This window comes from Ambystoma mexicanum, chromosome 6p, assembly GCF_040938575.1.
Source record: "Ambystoma mexicanum isolate Mex_15411 chromosome 6p, UKY_AmexF1_1, whole genome shotgun sequence".
NCBI lineage: Eukaryota > Metazoa > Chordata > Amphibia > Caudata > Ambystomatidae > Ambystoma > Ambystoma mexicanum.
Window position 1 is genome coordinate 861,596,909 of NC_090935.1, and position 15,750 is coordinate 861,612,658.

The window sequence follows — 15,750 nt, forward strand, 5'->3', positions numbered from 1 at the left end:
TCTTGACAGCGTTCCTCGACAGGATCAACCTCCTTTCCCTTATGCTCCCTTAGTCTCCTTAAGTCAGTGATTTGTTTCCAGCCAGCAACTGGGACTCGCAGGTGGGGACCAGTATAAAGCGTCACAATCTGTTTGGAGGCTCGTATACCTTAGGAGCCTCTTGTTTGGAGCATCTTAAGGGACCTTGTGGAAATTGGTTTGTGACAATTTTCCCGCATCAAAAGGCTCGCATGAAGCTTTTGTTCTAAAAATGTTCGAACCTTTGGTGGTAGCATTATAAAAAAAACGGAGGCTGCGGGGGTGTCCCCCGCATCACCCCGCTCACTATACTTCATTGTATAGTGAGCGGGGGTTGCGGGGGACACCGCTGCAGCTTTCTGTTTAAAAAATAAATAAAAAATAAAGCGAAGAAAAGGACCCTGCAGCGCCGATTCCCGATCACGGAAGTGAAAGGGAACTGGCGCTGCAGAACCCAGAGTGAAGACAAGGTAAGTGTGGTTTGTTTATGTTGGGGGTGTCGGTGGGGGAGTGCTATGGGTGTGTGTGGGTGTGAGTTTGTATGTGTGTTCGCATGAGAAAGGTGCAAACTTTTGGTAGTTCGCATCTTTCTCATGCGAACGATTTGCCCACGGTAATTTCGGCCGTGGGCAAATCACTTGGATTTGTGGAAATCAAGCTGCGTCTGGCTGACGTCGACCATCTGGCCAGCCACCCAGTATTCTGAGGGGCTGCAAAGGCCCTGAGCTGTCTGAAGAGCAGGCTATTATCGGTCAGACAAAACGCAGGGGGCCTGCTGTTAACTGGAGCATCCATGGTTTGGCCCCAAATGTTGGGCAGTACAACAGTCTGCTCCCGGACAATAGAGATGTGTGGTTAAATCGGGCCACCATTCTTCATCTTTTGGGAGAGGTGCCTGAGTTGCAAGCACTTCCCTCCAGAGACATTGAGCCAGTGGACTCTATTGACCTACATCAAACAGATTGCATCATTCTATATCTATGATCTGAATTAGTCTTCAATATAATTCTGGCACAGGCTCAAACATTGAGACAATTGGGTTTTGACTTGTCACCTTATGGAAGTCTTTCCACAATGGAGTCTTTCCTCAATGGGTTCTTTCCAGGATCAAGATGGTCTGGGAGGGTGCTTTCCGCTCCCAACAGAAATGATAACATCCACTAGAGAGGACAGAAGGATGGAAAGAAAGGTGGCCTTTTTCAGACCAAGGCCTGAAACTTGATCTTGGATTGCATAAGTCCTGGGTTCATTGAGGCATGATGGTTGCAGGCAGTAATGTTTTGACATTGGAAAAGGGGCTCAATGTCTCTATTTTGTCTTGGAATACTAGTGGCCGTCGGATTCTATTTGCCACTCCAGTACTGGGAAAGTGGCTTAAACAGCACCACTTGATATTCTTGCAAGAGACTTGTCTAACAGAACCTCCAGTGTTTGATGGCTTTTCTTCATATCATCAACCAGCTCTTAACCCCTTAAGTGCCAAGGGCAAGCTATCTCGTCCTTGACATTACCTCCGTGTTGCCAAGGACGAGATAACTCGTCCTTTTTGTCACCTTGTTTTGAGCGATCCCTGCAAATGTGAGGGGGAGGTCCCCCTTTCCCCCACTGCCAGGGGGCTGGATTACCTTCAATTTCATGTCGGCGTGCGTAATGCACGCCGGCATTAAAGTGAAAGTAATTTCACAGCAGCAGCCTTTTTCGGCTGCCGCAGTGAAGAGAGAAGGTGAGCCCTTCTCCCTTCTCCCTCGATCTCCGGCTGTATTCCAAGCTGGAGATTGAGGCAGGTGTCGTTGGAAAGGGGAGAGTCTCCCCTTTCCAACAACACCTTGTGTGACAGCATTGCTGGTCACGGATCGGGCGCAGAGCGCTCGATCCGTGGCTAGCAATGCCACTAGACACCTGGGATGTCTTTTGGACGGGGGGTGAGGGGCTGCTTACTAGGTAAGCAGGCCCCGCCCCCGAGGCCCCAAGTATGGGCCACATGTATGGAGACCCCTGGGGGCATCTCCCCTTTCCAACGGCACCTTGTGTAAAGCATTGCTGGCCTCGGATTGGGCGCAAGGCGCTCGATCCGTGGCTAGCAATGACCACTAGACCACCAGGATCCCATTTAGAAGCGGGGGAATGGGGGCTGCTTACTAGATAAGCGGCCCTCTTCCCCCCCGCCCCGGGCCTCAAAGCATGGGGCCACATGTATGGAGACCCCTGGGGGCAGGTGGGTGACATATGCCCCCAGGGGTGGGGGCATATGAAAAAAATAAAAATAGAAAACAATGGGAAGGGGGAGGGGGTTGGGGACCACTAACAACCACAGATTTTTTTTTTAGGACATGAAAGGGTGGTGGCCCTCCCTCCCACCCCAAATGGAAAGGGGGAACCCTTGTCACCCTCCCTGGGGGGCAGATTACTCACCCCAGGGAGTAGTACATGAGGTGGCCACTCCAATGGGGGGAGAGGGCCACCAGGAAAGTGTGGGCAGGCCCCTCAAACGATGGGGCCTGCAGGGTAGGGCCCCCCTGGGGCAAATGGGAGCCCACCTGCCCCTAGGGAATCGGGCAAAGAAAATAATTAAAACAAAAAAAATCATGTCTGGTGTTGGGGGGCGGCGGTTTAGGGTGCACCTCAGCCCCCCCTAAAGAGCAGCCTGCCATTTTCAATTTGTTTCTTTGTTTACCAAACTTCCCTTGGCGCAGATGGGCTCAATGGTGTGCCAATCTGCCCCCAGGGTGCCCAAACCCTACTTCCCCATCCATTGGGGGGCCTGTCCGATGTTTTGGGGTGGGCTTCTCCACCCACCCCAAATGGAGTGTGGGGGGGGGCACCTCATGCAGCCCTCCCTGGCGGCAGATATCTGCCCGTAGGAAGGGGCAAATGGGTTTTAACTGGGGGGGGGGGGAGGTGAGGTTCAGTAGACCACCAGGGATGGCTTGCAAGGGGGGCATGCTTGGAAAGTATGAGTGTAGATTTGTTTTTGCTGGTGTGACTGTAGGTAACGCATTTTTTTTGTTTTGTTTATAGCTTTTTCTACGCGAGCAGCTGCAACGTTCTGTGAGTACTGTTTATTATTATTCTGTGGTTAGTGCCCACTGTCAGTGGGGTAGGTGAGACTGGGGCTGGATTGTTGGTGGTGTGGGTGGAAATGGGCCGTCTGGGCAGATATTTTGGTGGGATGGGACACAATTGCAGGGTCAGGCCACAAATTGCCCCCCATGCCAGCAGAACATTGGTGTTCTCTTGGAGCAGATGCCTCCCATGTGGGTTGTCCGTCTGCAAGCCCAGGCTGCAGCTCTGGCTGTGCTACATTACAGGTATCCCCTCTGGGGAGGAATGGGGATCCTGCTGGGACTCCCTGGAGCTGCCGCTGTGCATAGGGGACGGTACACCCACATGGTACATGGACATCACCTCCAACCGTCCTGGAGTTGCGGCTGGGCTGCATTACAGATTTTCCATTCGGGGAGGTATTGGCCCACTGCCGGGACTCCCTGGTGGGGAGAAGCTGTAACGCTGGCCAGCCAGAGCTCCAGCAAAGTCGGCAGTAATATCCTTGCTCTTGGGCACCCTTCTCCCATGTGGGTCTTTGGCGGGGCTTGTGGGTAATACATTCTGGGGAGATTTGCGCAAGTCAGACATCTTTGGATTGCCGTGGTGTCTTCTTTTCAGAAATGCATGGGATTCACGGTTTTCCTTGGTGGCTTGGACACCGTAGGCCCATATCTGTATGGTGTGTGCTTCTGAAAAAATCCTGAAATTCAGATGTCGGGTTAGCCGTGTTTAAGGCTTTCTGCTTTGCGCCCAGGTGGGTGCACCCACACATGTGAGGTACCGTTTTCATCGGGACACGTGTGGGGACGCAGGAAGGTAGGCCATGTGGTGTTTGCGCCGTGTTTTGGTGGGTTGCCAGAGCGAAAAGTGAGAGAATTGTCTTTATTTCCAGCCAATTTCAGAGATATTTCCCTCTGTCCACTCACTGAAACACATTGCCAACAACCAATGTCATACCTTCCCGCGTTCCCACAGGTGTCCCGACGAAAACGGTACCTCACATGTGTGGGTGCACCTACCTGGGCGCAAAAGGAAAAGGCTAACCCACTGGTAACCCCAAGCCTTTTGGCACAGCACATTTTGTTCATGTGGGCAACCTACAGATTTGGGCCTAGGGTGTCGAAGCCAGCAAGGAAAACTGGGAACCCCATGTATTTCCCAAAGGAGGACACCGGTGGGAATCCACAGAGGTCTGACTTGCCCTAATCGGCCTAGAATTTATTACCCAGAACCCCCGGCAAAGTCTAAATTTGGGGGGGAAACACAATTTCTGCATATTTCCCTCTGCTCACCCACCGAAATACGCCGCCAACAACACATGACCTACCGTCCCACGTTCCCACACGTGTCCCGACAAACGGTACCTCACATGTGTGGGTGCACCTACCTGGACGCAAAAGGGAAAGCCTACAACACGGCTAACCCCAAGTCTTTCGGCAAAGCCTAATTTCAGGAATTCTGCGCATGCGCACACCCTACAGATTTGGGCCTAGGGTGTCTAAGCCACCAAGGAAAACAGGGAACCCCATGCATTTCCCAAAAGAGGACACCCGCGGGAATCCGCAGAGGTCTGCCTTGCACACATTGCCCCAGTTTTTATTAGCCACAATCCCTGACAAAGTGTAATATTTGGTGGGGAAAAAACACAATGGTCACTTTGTTGTGGATTTTGGGTAATAAATTCTGGCCCGCTTCGCAAGTCAGACCTCTGTGCATTCCCACGGGTGTCCTTTTCAGAAATGCATGGGGTTCCCAGTTTTCCTTGGTGGCTTGGACACCCTAGACCCAAATCTGTATGGTGTGCACACGAGTCAAAATCCTGCAATCCTGCTGTGCGAAAAGAGTTGGGGTTACCCGTATTTTCGCCTTCGTCACTCTGCGCCCCGGTAGTTGCACCCACACATGTGAGTTACTGTTTTCATCGGGACACGTGTGGGAACATGGGAAGGTAGGCCATGTGTTGGTGGCGGCGTTTTACGGTGGGTGAGCCAAGTGAAATGTGCGGAAATTGGGTTGTTTTGCCACATTTTGGACTTTGCTGGGCTTTCTGGGTAATAAATTCTGGGCCGATTTGCACAAGTCAGACCTCTGTGGATTCCCACAGGGGTCCTGTTTTTGGAAATGCATGGGGTTCACTGTTTTCCTTGTTGGCTTGGACACCTTAGGCCCATATCTGTATGCCCTTCTGAAAAAATCGCGAAATTTTGCTGTTGGAAAAGACTTGGAGTTAGTCGTGTTTTAGGCTTTCCCCTTGGCGCCCAGGTAGGTGCACCCACACATGTGAGGTACCGTTTCCGTCGGGACACGTTTGGGAACGCGGGAAGGTAGGCCATGTGTTGTTGGCGGCGTGTTTCGGTGAGTGAGTCGAGTGAAATGTGCGGAAATTGGGTTTTTTTCACCACATTTCAGACTTTTTGGGTAATAAATTCTGGGCCGATTTGCGCAAGTCAGACCTCTGCAGATTCCCACGGGTGTCCTCTTTTCGGAAATGCATGGGGTTCCCTGTTTTCCTTGGTGGCTTGGACACCCTAAGCCCATATCTGTATGGTGTGCCCTTCTGAAAAAAATGTGAAATTCAGCTGTCGGAAAAGACTTGGGGTTAGGCGTGTTTTAGGCTTTCCCCTTGGCGCCCAGGTAGGTGCACCCACACATGTGAGGTACCGTTTCGTCGGGACAAGTGTGGGAACGCGGGAAGTTAGGCCATGGGTTGTGTTTGTTAGGTTTTCATAACGTTTCGACCTATTTGCTGGTGCCCTTTGTCACACAACCCTTTCATTTCCCAAATGTGCCCTACATTTAGTCGCTGCTTTAGGCACCATACACTTTTGTAACCTGCACAAGTCACCTACCCTTGAAAATGTCTGCCTGTGCTCTTTCAAAAAATATATGCTTGCCGTTCCTCACCACATTGGTTTTCCTGATTTACACATGCTAAGTACGTCTGTTCAGGCCGTAAGCATAAAACTCCTGTGTACCATGGCTCAGTGTTTGGCTTGTGGTATTGCTTGTTTTGTGAAACACTACAAAAATGTGTGATTTCCTAACTGCAAGAGTCGGGGTAATGTACCAGAGCATTGTTTTTCTCAAAATTCATAGAAGCCATTGCCGTACCAAGCCAACTATGTCCACCACATAACTTTTTTTCAGTAATTTTCCCGCTTTTTCCCCAAACTATGGAATTTTCCCCTACCTAGTTGTCACCTGACCTGCGCAAATCACCCTTTCCTAAACTTGGAATTTTGTCTACTTTTCAGAAATGTATGCCTTTCTGTCCTCCAATTCGGCTTTCCTACCCTTTTCTTCCATTCCGTCCACACATGTCCAATTGGCAAAAATGGGCAAAATCGCCTACCGCTCACAAAACGGTTGATAACCACATCAACCTGTTCTTGAAAGCCAGGAAATTGGGGAATTCAGCACATCAAACCATTTGTTGCTAGCTCTTACAAGGAAAAAAAAACACAGGCCTCTTTGTACATCATTTTATTGGCATTTTTAGAAAAACACATTTTCGCCCTTTTTGCTTTTTTTCTCACCCCCCTACAGCAACCTAGGATTCCCGGGTGGCGTTACGACCGCCTACATGTGGGGGAAAAAAGGGGCCAAATTTGGCCCAGATATCTCATGTAACAAAAAAGTTACAAGGCATTGAATGGCGACATACGAAATCACCAAAAAAGGCCTTGGCACTGGGGGGGGGGGGAAACCCATGGCACTTAAAGGGTTAAAGGGCTGCTTGACTGCTCATCTGGCAGTCTTGTAATTTTGGTAAAATCTGATCCGGCATTACAAGTTGTAAAATATATAGAGATTTGTAGAGGCTTTTCAGCTATTCATGTAACACTTTCTCAGGGGGGGCGTCACTATTTACATCTCCTATGTGTGAATGTCTGTTGGCATACTGGTATTATCGATCTTGAGAAAGCTTTGACTTGTTCAACGACCCAGGTTAATGAGTTGCATTCAGATTTTTCTGGACGTCAAGTCATAATGTTGGGGAACTTTAATCCTTACTGCGTAGTATCTGACCAGAGCAGTTCTGTAATATCTTGGTCTAATGTACTATGAAAAAATCATTGGTGGGAGATTGTGGTTGCAGATGTTAACTGGGACTATACCAGGAGATATTCCTCTGAAAAACGCACATGGAGAAATGTGTAATTCGAGCTGTTCGGAGTTCTGTGTTTTTGACATTGACTTTAGTGATCACAGAATGCTGAGGGCCTCTTTCTTATTAGTTTCCCTCAGGTCCTGTTCATGGTCCTGAAGCTCTTTGGGTAAAATATGCAGGCAATAGCATCTCGTGGTCCTTGCAGAATCTGACACTAGTTAACAGGTTGCTACAGTCTCTTATGGCAGAGACTACTTACATCTGGAAATTAGAAACCTTTACAGCAGACAGTTTTGAGACTTTTGTAGTTGACCTCATTAATAAGTCTGTGGGCTCTAGACCGAGATCTAAACAGTCCAATGCAGAAACGTCCACATATATGACGGGAAGGTAGCTGATAGAAAGCGGGCGCTCAGAGCACAGATTTAGGATATTAAAGAGAGTAGTGCAGTTGCTCCTGTCACGAGTGTCCCTGCTATCAAAAGGGCTAATTGGGCCTAAAGGTATTGGTTAAAGGGTCATAGGGGTACTCTGTTACAGCGGGACCTTGAAGCTATGTTGGACCCTTTTTTAAAAAAACAAGAATACCTGTGAGTTCTGGGACCTCTTTAATAGGTGCCCATCTCAACCACAAGATTCTCAAGTAAATGCAGTTTCTGAATCTAAATGGGTTCTTCATTTTGAGAAATTGTTCTGTGCTCCATCACTTGACATTGTGGAGTTTTCATCTTTCCAAGATAAAGCTGGTGATGCTTGGACTCTTTCCTTTGACCAGGACACTATAGAGGGTGATCACCAAAGATCAGTTCTTCTCGTGCGGCTGGACCTAAGGAATTATCTTACACCCTATTCAAGAGTCCCCTGGGAAACTGGTCAATTCCATTGGACTTGCTGTTTAAACATATACTGGCCACAAACCTCTTTCCAACCTCTTGGCAAGTGGCCCATGTGGTGCCTATCTATAAAAAGGGATCCCACTCTAACCCGTGCAGTTATAGGCCATTGGCTATTTTGGACTCTAACAGCAAGGTCTTTGCGACCTTGCTGTTGGATGAGCTGCAGTCCCAGGCTAGGTCGACCGATATCTTGAAGAATTGGCAGACGGGCTTTCGCGAGCACATGAGTGCCTCGCTGAATGGAGTGTTATTAAAATCTGTTCCACTCCTTGATTGGGCAAATCAATATGACTCTGTTTTATAGCCACCATCAATTTATCTGATGCATTTGCTCTCCATGAACAATCTGTGATTCTGGTCATACTTAATGCGTCTGGTGCCTTGTCAACATCTATCCCCACATCAAGGGGTGCATTTTGGTCCCCTGTCTGTTTAACCTTTATATGTCTGATGTGGAGGATTATTTACATCCGGCGGCACTTGTCCCACCTAAATGGATTGATTTGAGAGTTACTTAAGTTATGCCGATGATTTGTTATTATTTGACACCACAGAAATCGGCCTTCAAAGGCAGTTGAAGGCCTTCAGCATCTTTATGAAGAGTCACTTATCAACCCTCAACTCAAAACAAATATTATGCAGTGCTCATGGAGATATAAATCAACTGTATTTCGATAGTGGGTTCAAGAGCAACCCTTAGAACGGGTTGCTAGTTTCATGTATTTGGGCTTCCCGATTGTGTCCCGACCAGGTACAGATCAGCGAATGGCTGCATGCTTGTTCCATTAGTCTAACAAATCAATTGATAAGAGTGGACTTAAAATATGGTAGGTTCCCGTTATTACCATCACTTAGATTTCATAAAGGGAAAATTGTTCCTAAATTACTATATGGTTGTGAAATCCATCTTTTTTGAACCATTGCTTCCCTTCCTCGTATTGAAAGCCTTAAATGGAATCGAGCCTTACACTTGCAGAAGTCTGTACCTCTAGTTGCCATTCAATACAAATTGGGTATAAATTCATTGAGGTCACAAGCAATAATGGAGGCTGTAATCAATGTATGGGAACATTGTATCCCCCTTGACTGAGTCTCTGGAGTCTGTAATGGTGAGCAGAAGGGTGCCTTAAATGAAGTCTGTCTTGTGTGAGACAATCTTGGCTCAGCTGGGTCTCGCTTAAGGATGTCCTTGGGAGAGATCCAACTAGGGTAAAATCAGCACTCTTTCAGCACGACTGGATTGAGGTTGTTGAGCGCATGCACTCCTATGACTTCTTAAAACATTTAAATACGGAAAAGAGTCCGGGGGGTGGGGGGGGGTCAGGATTTGACCATTTTCAGACGCAGCGCGAGGAGGACTTTTTTACTGTTTCGATTGAATTTTTTGCAGACCAAAGTGGTGTTGGTTCGCTATGGCCAGTGCGAAGTTGCAATGGGTAAGTGTCGTTTTTGTGGAAATAACAATGGGGTGAAAAACCTTGAACACCTGATTTTGTTCTGCCCCGCTTTAATAACAAACCAGGTATATTTTAGGAAGTTTATTCACAGAGGTAATGGAGTGGGTGTGGGGAATTTCTGGGATGAGTTGTTATCTGGGCACACCACCAGTACAGTCATTGCTGTAGTGGGATTTGCCAACAGTCTCAACTTTGAGCGAACTATGAAGGTTGCCTCTAGGTCTTTACAGGTGGATTCTTGAGCGGGACTCATTAACTATTGAAGGCAAGTCCCCTTTTATGCTCACTCCAGAATAACGACAACCCTTGAGGGAAATTGCCCAGGAGATAGCATTGCAAGTATAACAAAGGTTTAATTGTACAAGATACAAATATCAGCAACGGACTCTGCTGCTTGAGAGCGCTCTGGTTAATCTAAGGACAAGCAGACGCTTAAAAAGCCATGTGGCGTCGTCATATACGTTAAGAACTGGTGCTACCGATTGGTAGAACCCTATAGATGGGCCTGCTTCATAGGGGATGCCAGGCTACAATTGGTTAGTTCTGTTGCCGTCGATCATTCTACACGTGGGTCCGCTGGGCTCATCTCAGTTTTAGGTGAAGGTCAGGTTGCTTGTATAATAGAATGTTACAGCTAAACTAACATGCTAAGCTCCCTATTCCATCACTGTGGCATGCACCTGGGTGGCACAGAGATTGGTGCCAGGGTGAAGGGAGGATAAAATACAGTTATGCTGACCCACACATTCAGTGCTTCGTTGATACCGCACCTCCAGCACTCAAGGTCTCCACCCTGGATTTTGATCTTTAATTTATCCCTTCCTGTACCTCGTGTTACAAAGGCTGTGTCTTATGCTGGAAGAAATAGAGTTGCGCACGCTCAGATCTTTTATGGACACTTGATTTGTGTTATGACAGGAGGGTCGCTTTTCTTATCATGGAATGCAGACGTGTGGGGGTCGATTCAGTGGTGTGGGCATAACTTTTGTTCAGGTTTTCAAAGACACAGTACACTCCAGACCAGGACTCTTGCTACTAGCCGTGGGTTGCAGCGCACAATCAAAATACTTTTATTTTATTTATTATGAATTCAATTTGAGAAGGCACCCAACCCGTCTCAAACCCACCTTTACAAACACCCCGGGTCACACTGGACCATGACTCAGCTGGTGTGTAATAATGCAATCTTTATTTATTTTAAAATTTCAATGAAAATCACACACATTTAATATAGGGCAGCAATCATCGGTGGGGTGATAATTACACTGTAAATTGATAGAACTCACTTAGGTTGACCTTCTAACATCAGATATATAATGCACAAGTGAATACAGGCAAGATTATTTTTGGGAGGTGTTTTCTGATAGCACCACAGTTAGTATTTCCCACTGCAATGCTCCCTCAAACCCCTGTTAACCCCTGTTAACCAAATATGTATGGGTAGAAAGGAGTAGCAACGAGTAGGGTATACTAGGCAACAAACAGAATGCAAATCCGACCTTCCCCCTCTGAATGGGAGGCAAAATCGGATTGAAAACCTTTGAAAATTGAGCCAAATAGAACTTATTTTACATGTGTGGTTGAATGAATGAGGTAGAAATGAGTATAGTAGTATCAAAGATGTAAGAACACTAGCAAACTACAAGGCAATGTACTGACAACGGGCATACAGTTCAGAAAATCGACTTGGAAAGGAAAAACACAGTGCAGCCAAATCACAAGTGGAGAAATTGCATTTTCTTTTTTTCACGGATTTAAAATCACAAAATAGCTTGAAAAGTGGGTTAAATAGACAAAATCGGAATGCGGTTTTGATGATAAGGGACACATGCACATCACAGGTATAATATGAAAGTGAAAGGGTAACTCTCAATGGCTATTAGTATGGGATTCTTAGCGGGAAAAGAAACAGGGAAAATCAGTTTGGAAAGGAAATTACAAGTTTTACTGAGATTAAGTTTTAGTGGCTAGAAAAGAGGCAACCCGCCTGTAAAAAGGTTAAGCTGCAGTCTCAACCCCCTCACGCCGTGTGCCTCTTTATGGGGGGAATTAATTTATTCAAAATAGTACTAAGGACTTACACAAGGTCTGATATGAGTTGGAAAGAATGGCACTTACACTTGGAGATCACGACAGATTTTCCTAAAAACAAGCTACACAGAGAATTCTGACAGTTTTAAGGATTTTTGCTAGGGCAGCTATAGTATCTCTATAGGATTGGACCTAATACAAGGTACCAAAGCAAGGGATGCAATTTGTGGTTGCTGGGGAAGGGAAATAATCGCAACAAGCACTTGAATGGGGTAGCTTGGACAGCAGACCGGGTTTCTGGACAGTGAGGCAAGGTCTGGTCACTGCACACAGCGGCGGGCTCTCCTAGAAGGGGACGGCTGGGCCAAGTCTGGTCACTGGACAGCGAGGTGGATCAGCAGGGCAAGCAGTACGCGGGGCAAAAGCCGGTCTGGTCACAGGAAACTTCCAAAAGGGTACCACAGATTTTCCCCCTTTCTCCCTGAATTATTGGGATTTTTGTGGGTTTTTTCTAGATCAGTGGTTCTACCTGAATAGGGTCAGCTATCTCTGGTCTGGCAGTTGAATCTGGAATCTTGCAGGGTGAATCTGGAATGTCTGGGTCTCTGGATGCGCAGGAGCTGGAAAAGTCAGAAGAGAGTTCAGAGCTCCCTATGCCTCCCCTTTATATAAGGAGCATGACATCAGGGGATTTTACTATGGGGCTGACTCAAGCTAGACATAACTCTTAACATCGGATAGGTCAGCCTATGTATGTCGCCTCCTCCTTGGAAGCAGATTGGACTGAAGGAGGTGACTCAGTTTTATGGTGGGTATTTTTACAATGCGTTTTTGTCCTACCAAAGTTACTTTTACAAAAATCATTTATGGAACAAAACACTCATATTTACAAATGTCATCATTAGGAAACTTATACGGGCAGACTACGTATTTTACAAGACACATGCTGATCCAAATCTCAAGACGGTGCAATGCTGTTTAGTCAGTCTGGCAATCTTTCACCTTTTCCATGGAAAATAGTTCATCTACAATTCTACAATTTTATATATGTATACATATTATCACTGGTCATGTTCCCATTAATTTATAAAGTTGTGCCATGTATATTTTCCCCAGAATTCACATTTTCCCGGGGCTTGCGTCTCCAACATGTTAGAAAAACCTACGTCTTATTTTAATGGAGCCAACCTGACATTTAAATGGTCATCATTTCTCATTAATATGTCTTTTGGTGACTGAAATGAATGACATAAGCTGCATAGTCTCTGAAATCAACTGGACTGGCTTTGTGTTCCAAATATGGGCATTCCTTTCCAGGCCACAGCCAAATGTCATGCTCTGGTCAGTTTATCCCAGTGTTGCATGGATTCACCTTTGAAGCCCTTCAGCTTGAGTTGAGGGGAGGTGTCACCAGGAATTCACACTTATGTGTCCTGCAGTCTATTATTTCCTGCTTCAGCAGTGCCACTTTGTCTGATGAGGGTGCGAGATGCTCCCCCTTGGCCCATTCATAGTTTCCAAAGGACTGGTCTACTTGGGGGAAGATGATCCTGTTCCCAGGAAAGGCAGGGCTCTTTGAAGCCAGGGCCTGTGAAACCTGTCTGCTGGCTTCACAGTCATTTTATTTATTTTTCTTTCCCTTAACCAAAAAGCAAGTCTTTTAGAAATAAATATGTATATGTTTAAAGCAAGCCCCCATCACATTTCTATGCAAGCACAGAGCCTTAGTTTAACATTTCACTTTTTAAAAGGCATTTTCTTGTTTGTCGAAAGCACAATTTTACACGTGGGTTAATATTCTCAGATGTCCCTTTCCAAATGTGATTTTTCCTCGCATCTGTATTCTGAGCATTTCTATGGCCCTAGTCAATTTCTAATACACAGAATCTGTCCAAAGCAAGAGTCCATTGAAACTGACATGAGCAAAGAGAGAGAGGGCTTCTTATGAAGGGGTTGTCTGTGTTATTTTGTTGCAAAAAGTAAAGCGTTTTCCGTATGGCTTGGAGTGAAGTTCTCTGCTCTTTCACAGATTTTGTCTGACACAACATGGCAGCGGTCGTCGCGATCACCGGGCACCTTCGAGGTCCCGGTCGGACAAGGATGGTCGCTCTAGACATGCCCGTTCCAGGTCCCGGTCCTCGACGCCCTCGAGACTGTCTGAGCCTGTGAGGTCTTCGAAGAAGACCTCGGCGCCGAGGTCTCAAGGCTCTGCCTCCGAGGAAGCCGTCGATGCCATTGGCGCTCAGGCTGTTGAAGGACACGCTCAGGGCTCCGCCCTCGAGGACTGTGTCGAAGCCGTCGGTGCCACGCTCGACGTTGATGCCGATTCCATCGACGTCCTGGACGCCTTTCGAGGCTGCTTTGTCGGAGGTACCCCGTGGCACGGTGGAACCCCCTAGAATGGCTCTTGCCAAGGCTAAGAATGTTGTTGTCCCTTTTTCTGTGCCCTCATTCCAGCCTCTGGATTATATTTCTGAGGCGGATGAAGGGTCTGAGGAAGGTATGGTTCCTGAGGAGGTACCGGGCGAGATTTTGTCTGGTCATAGCCAGATTGAAGACCTGCGTCAGTCGTTGCACGACGCCAGTGGTCTGGACACCTCTCCGGAGGTGGAGTTCTTTAAGCCTGAGCCTGGCACCCATGCCGAGACCTCGTACCGGCGCCTTATGTCGAGGGTCACGGAATACATGGGGTGGTCTGCGCCACCTGTGGATTTTCTTAGGATGACCTGATGGATATCCTCGACCAAGGTCCACCAACTGACCTGGTACTGCCATTCCATATGGCCTTGCAGAGAAGGGTGGCAGCAGCTTGGACTGCTCCGGAGAGTCTCCCGGCAGTGAGCAAGTCTTTGCCGCGAAAATCCCATCCCGCCTCATTCTACTCGACTTCTCATCCGCCTTCGATACAGTGAACCACAACACCCTGATCACATGTCTCAGTGATACCCTGGGCATCACTGATCAGGCCCTGGCATGGCTAACCTCCTTTCGAGTGGGGGACCAAGGGTCCTTGGTCTCCCCCACTAAAAGCATCCTCCTCCCTGCACCATAGTCTTTGCAGGTTCCCTTCATGTGTCTTCCTCCCTGATTTTGAGGCCATGTGTGCTGCAAGGTCTAGCAGAGGAAAGGTCCAGGCCCCTCCTCCATACCCGGTGCCTTATTGCTCGCCTTGGCCTCTCCAGGCAACTGGCCTAGGGCTGTGGACCCCCTGTCGCCCCACCTCTCTATGGGCCTGCCTAAAGCAGAGTCTTGGTGATTCCTTCTTCCTCCACACTGGTGGAACAAAAGCAACGCTCTTCCTTGGGCCCACTGACGTTGCTCCTCCTGGTCTCCGGCAACTTATGTTCAATCCTCCCTGGGTTAGGGGGGGTCGCCTCTCAAATTTATTGCACTCCTCTCAAGTCTGGACGGGCTCTCTGGGCCCCTGCTCCAAGCTTGCCTTCAAATAGCCGGAGAGGCCAGGACACCCCAGCTCCACTCCTCAAGCGCTTGCCTGTGTCGCTGTTTGCCCCCCCCCCGCCTTGCTCCAAGCGCAGTGTTTCTCTGCCAACGGGGGGGCCTTCCCCCGGTGCCTCAGCCGAAGTCGTCCTCCAGCAGGCCTCGACTGCCCTCACCGCAGGTGTGGGGGGGGGCCTTCCCCTGGTCTTCCCACCAGGGATTCTGGCTTGGGGCCCCCTCCCCCGCTCCTCACCACATTGAAACTGCTGCCCATTCCGCTCCATGCATGCTCAGCCCTGCCGGCCAGCCCCAACGTGTTCTCGCCCTCTCTCAGGAGCAGGGCCCCTCCTTCCCGGTAGCCGATGTTCCCAGGAGGGGTCCACCCCATTGGCCCGCCGCTATAAGTGCTTCCCGCTTGGTGGGCCTCTGCAAAGGCTCCCGGCAGCTCCGTGGCACCACAGGAAAGGGGCAGTGGGATCTTCCTCCTCCGCTTAATGAGTTCCTTCAGTTGTAGGCGTTCTGCGGTCTCCAGCCCCTGCTGCCCACCGGGCTCTTCCGACGGGAGCGCCAGGCCCCCATACTTCACCCCATGGAGCACTGAGCTCTCCAGTGAGGCACCACTGTGCTTGCTGCTCTGGGCGGGTGTATTGTAGAGCCCGACCCTCTCTGGCTGTGGAGGTGGCATAATGGCTCTCGATCTCCGCACTGCATGGGACCCAGAGCAGGCAAGCGCTGCAAGTCACCTGCGGTCTCT

General features: G+C 48.4%; 1 protein-coding gene across 6 annotated transcripts in view; it reads left to right on the plus strand.

Moving 5' to 3' along the window:
- Positions 1-15,750, plus strand: part of FER (FER tyrosine kinase) — a 2,139,903-nt gene that overhangs the window by 114,661 nt on the left and 2,009,492 nt on the right. For 2 of the 6 annotated variants that reach the window (XM_069625479.1, XM_069625478.1), the window contains one exon: positions 3,037-3,066. The exons of the other annotated variants lie outside the window; for them this stretch is intronic. The gene's annotated coding sequence lies outside the window, so the exon portion shown is untranslated. The remainder of the gene's footprint in view (positions 1-3,036; positions 3,067-15,750) is intronic. 6 annotated transcript variants of the gene reach the window in all.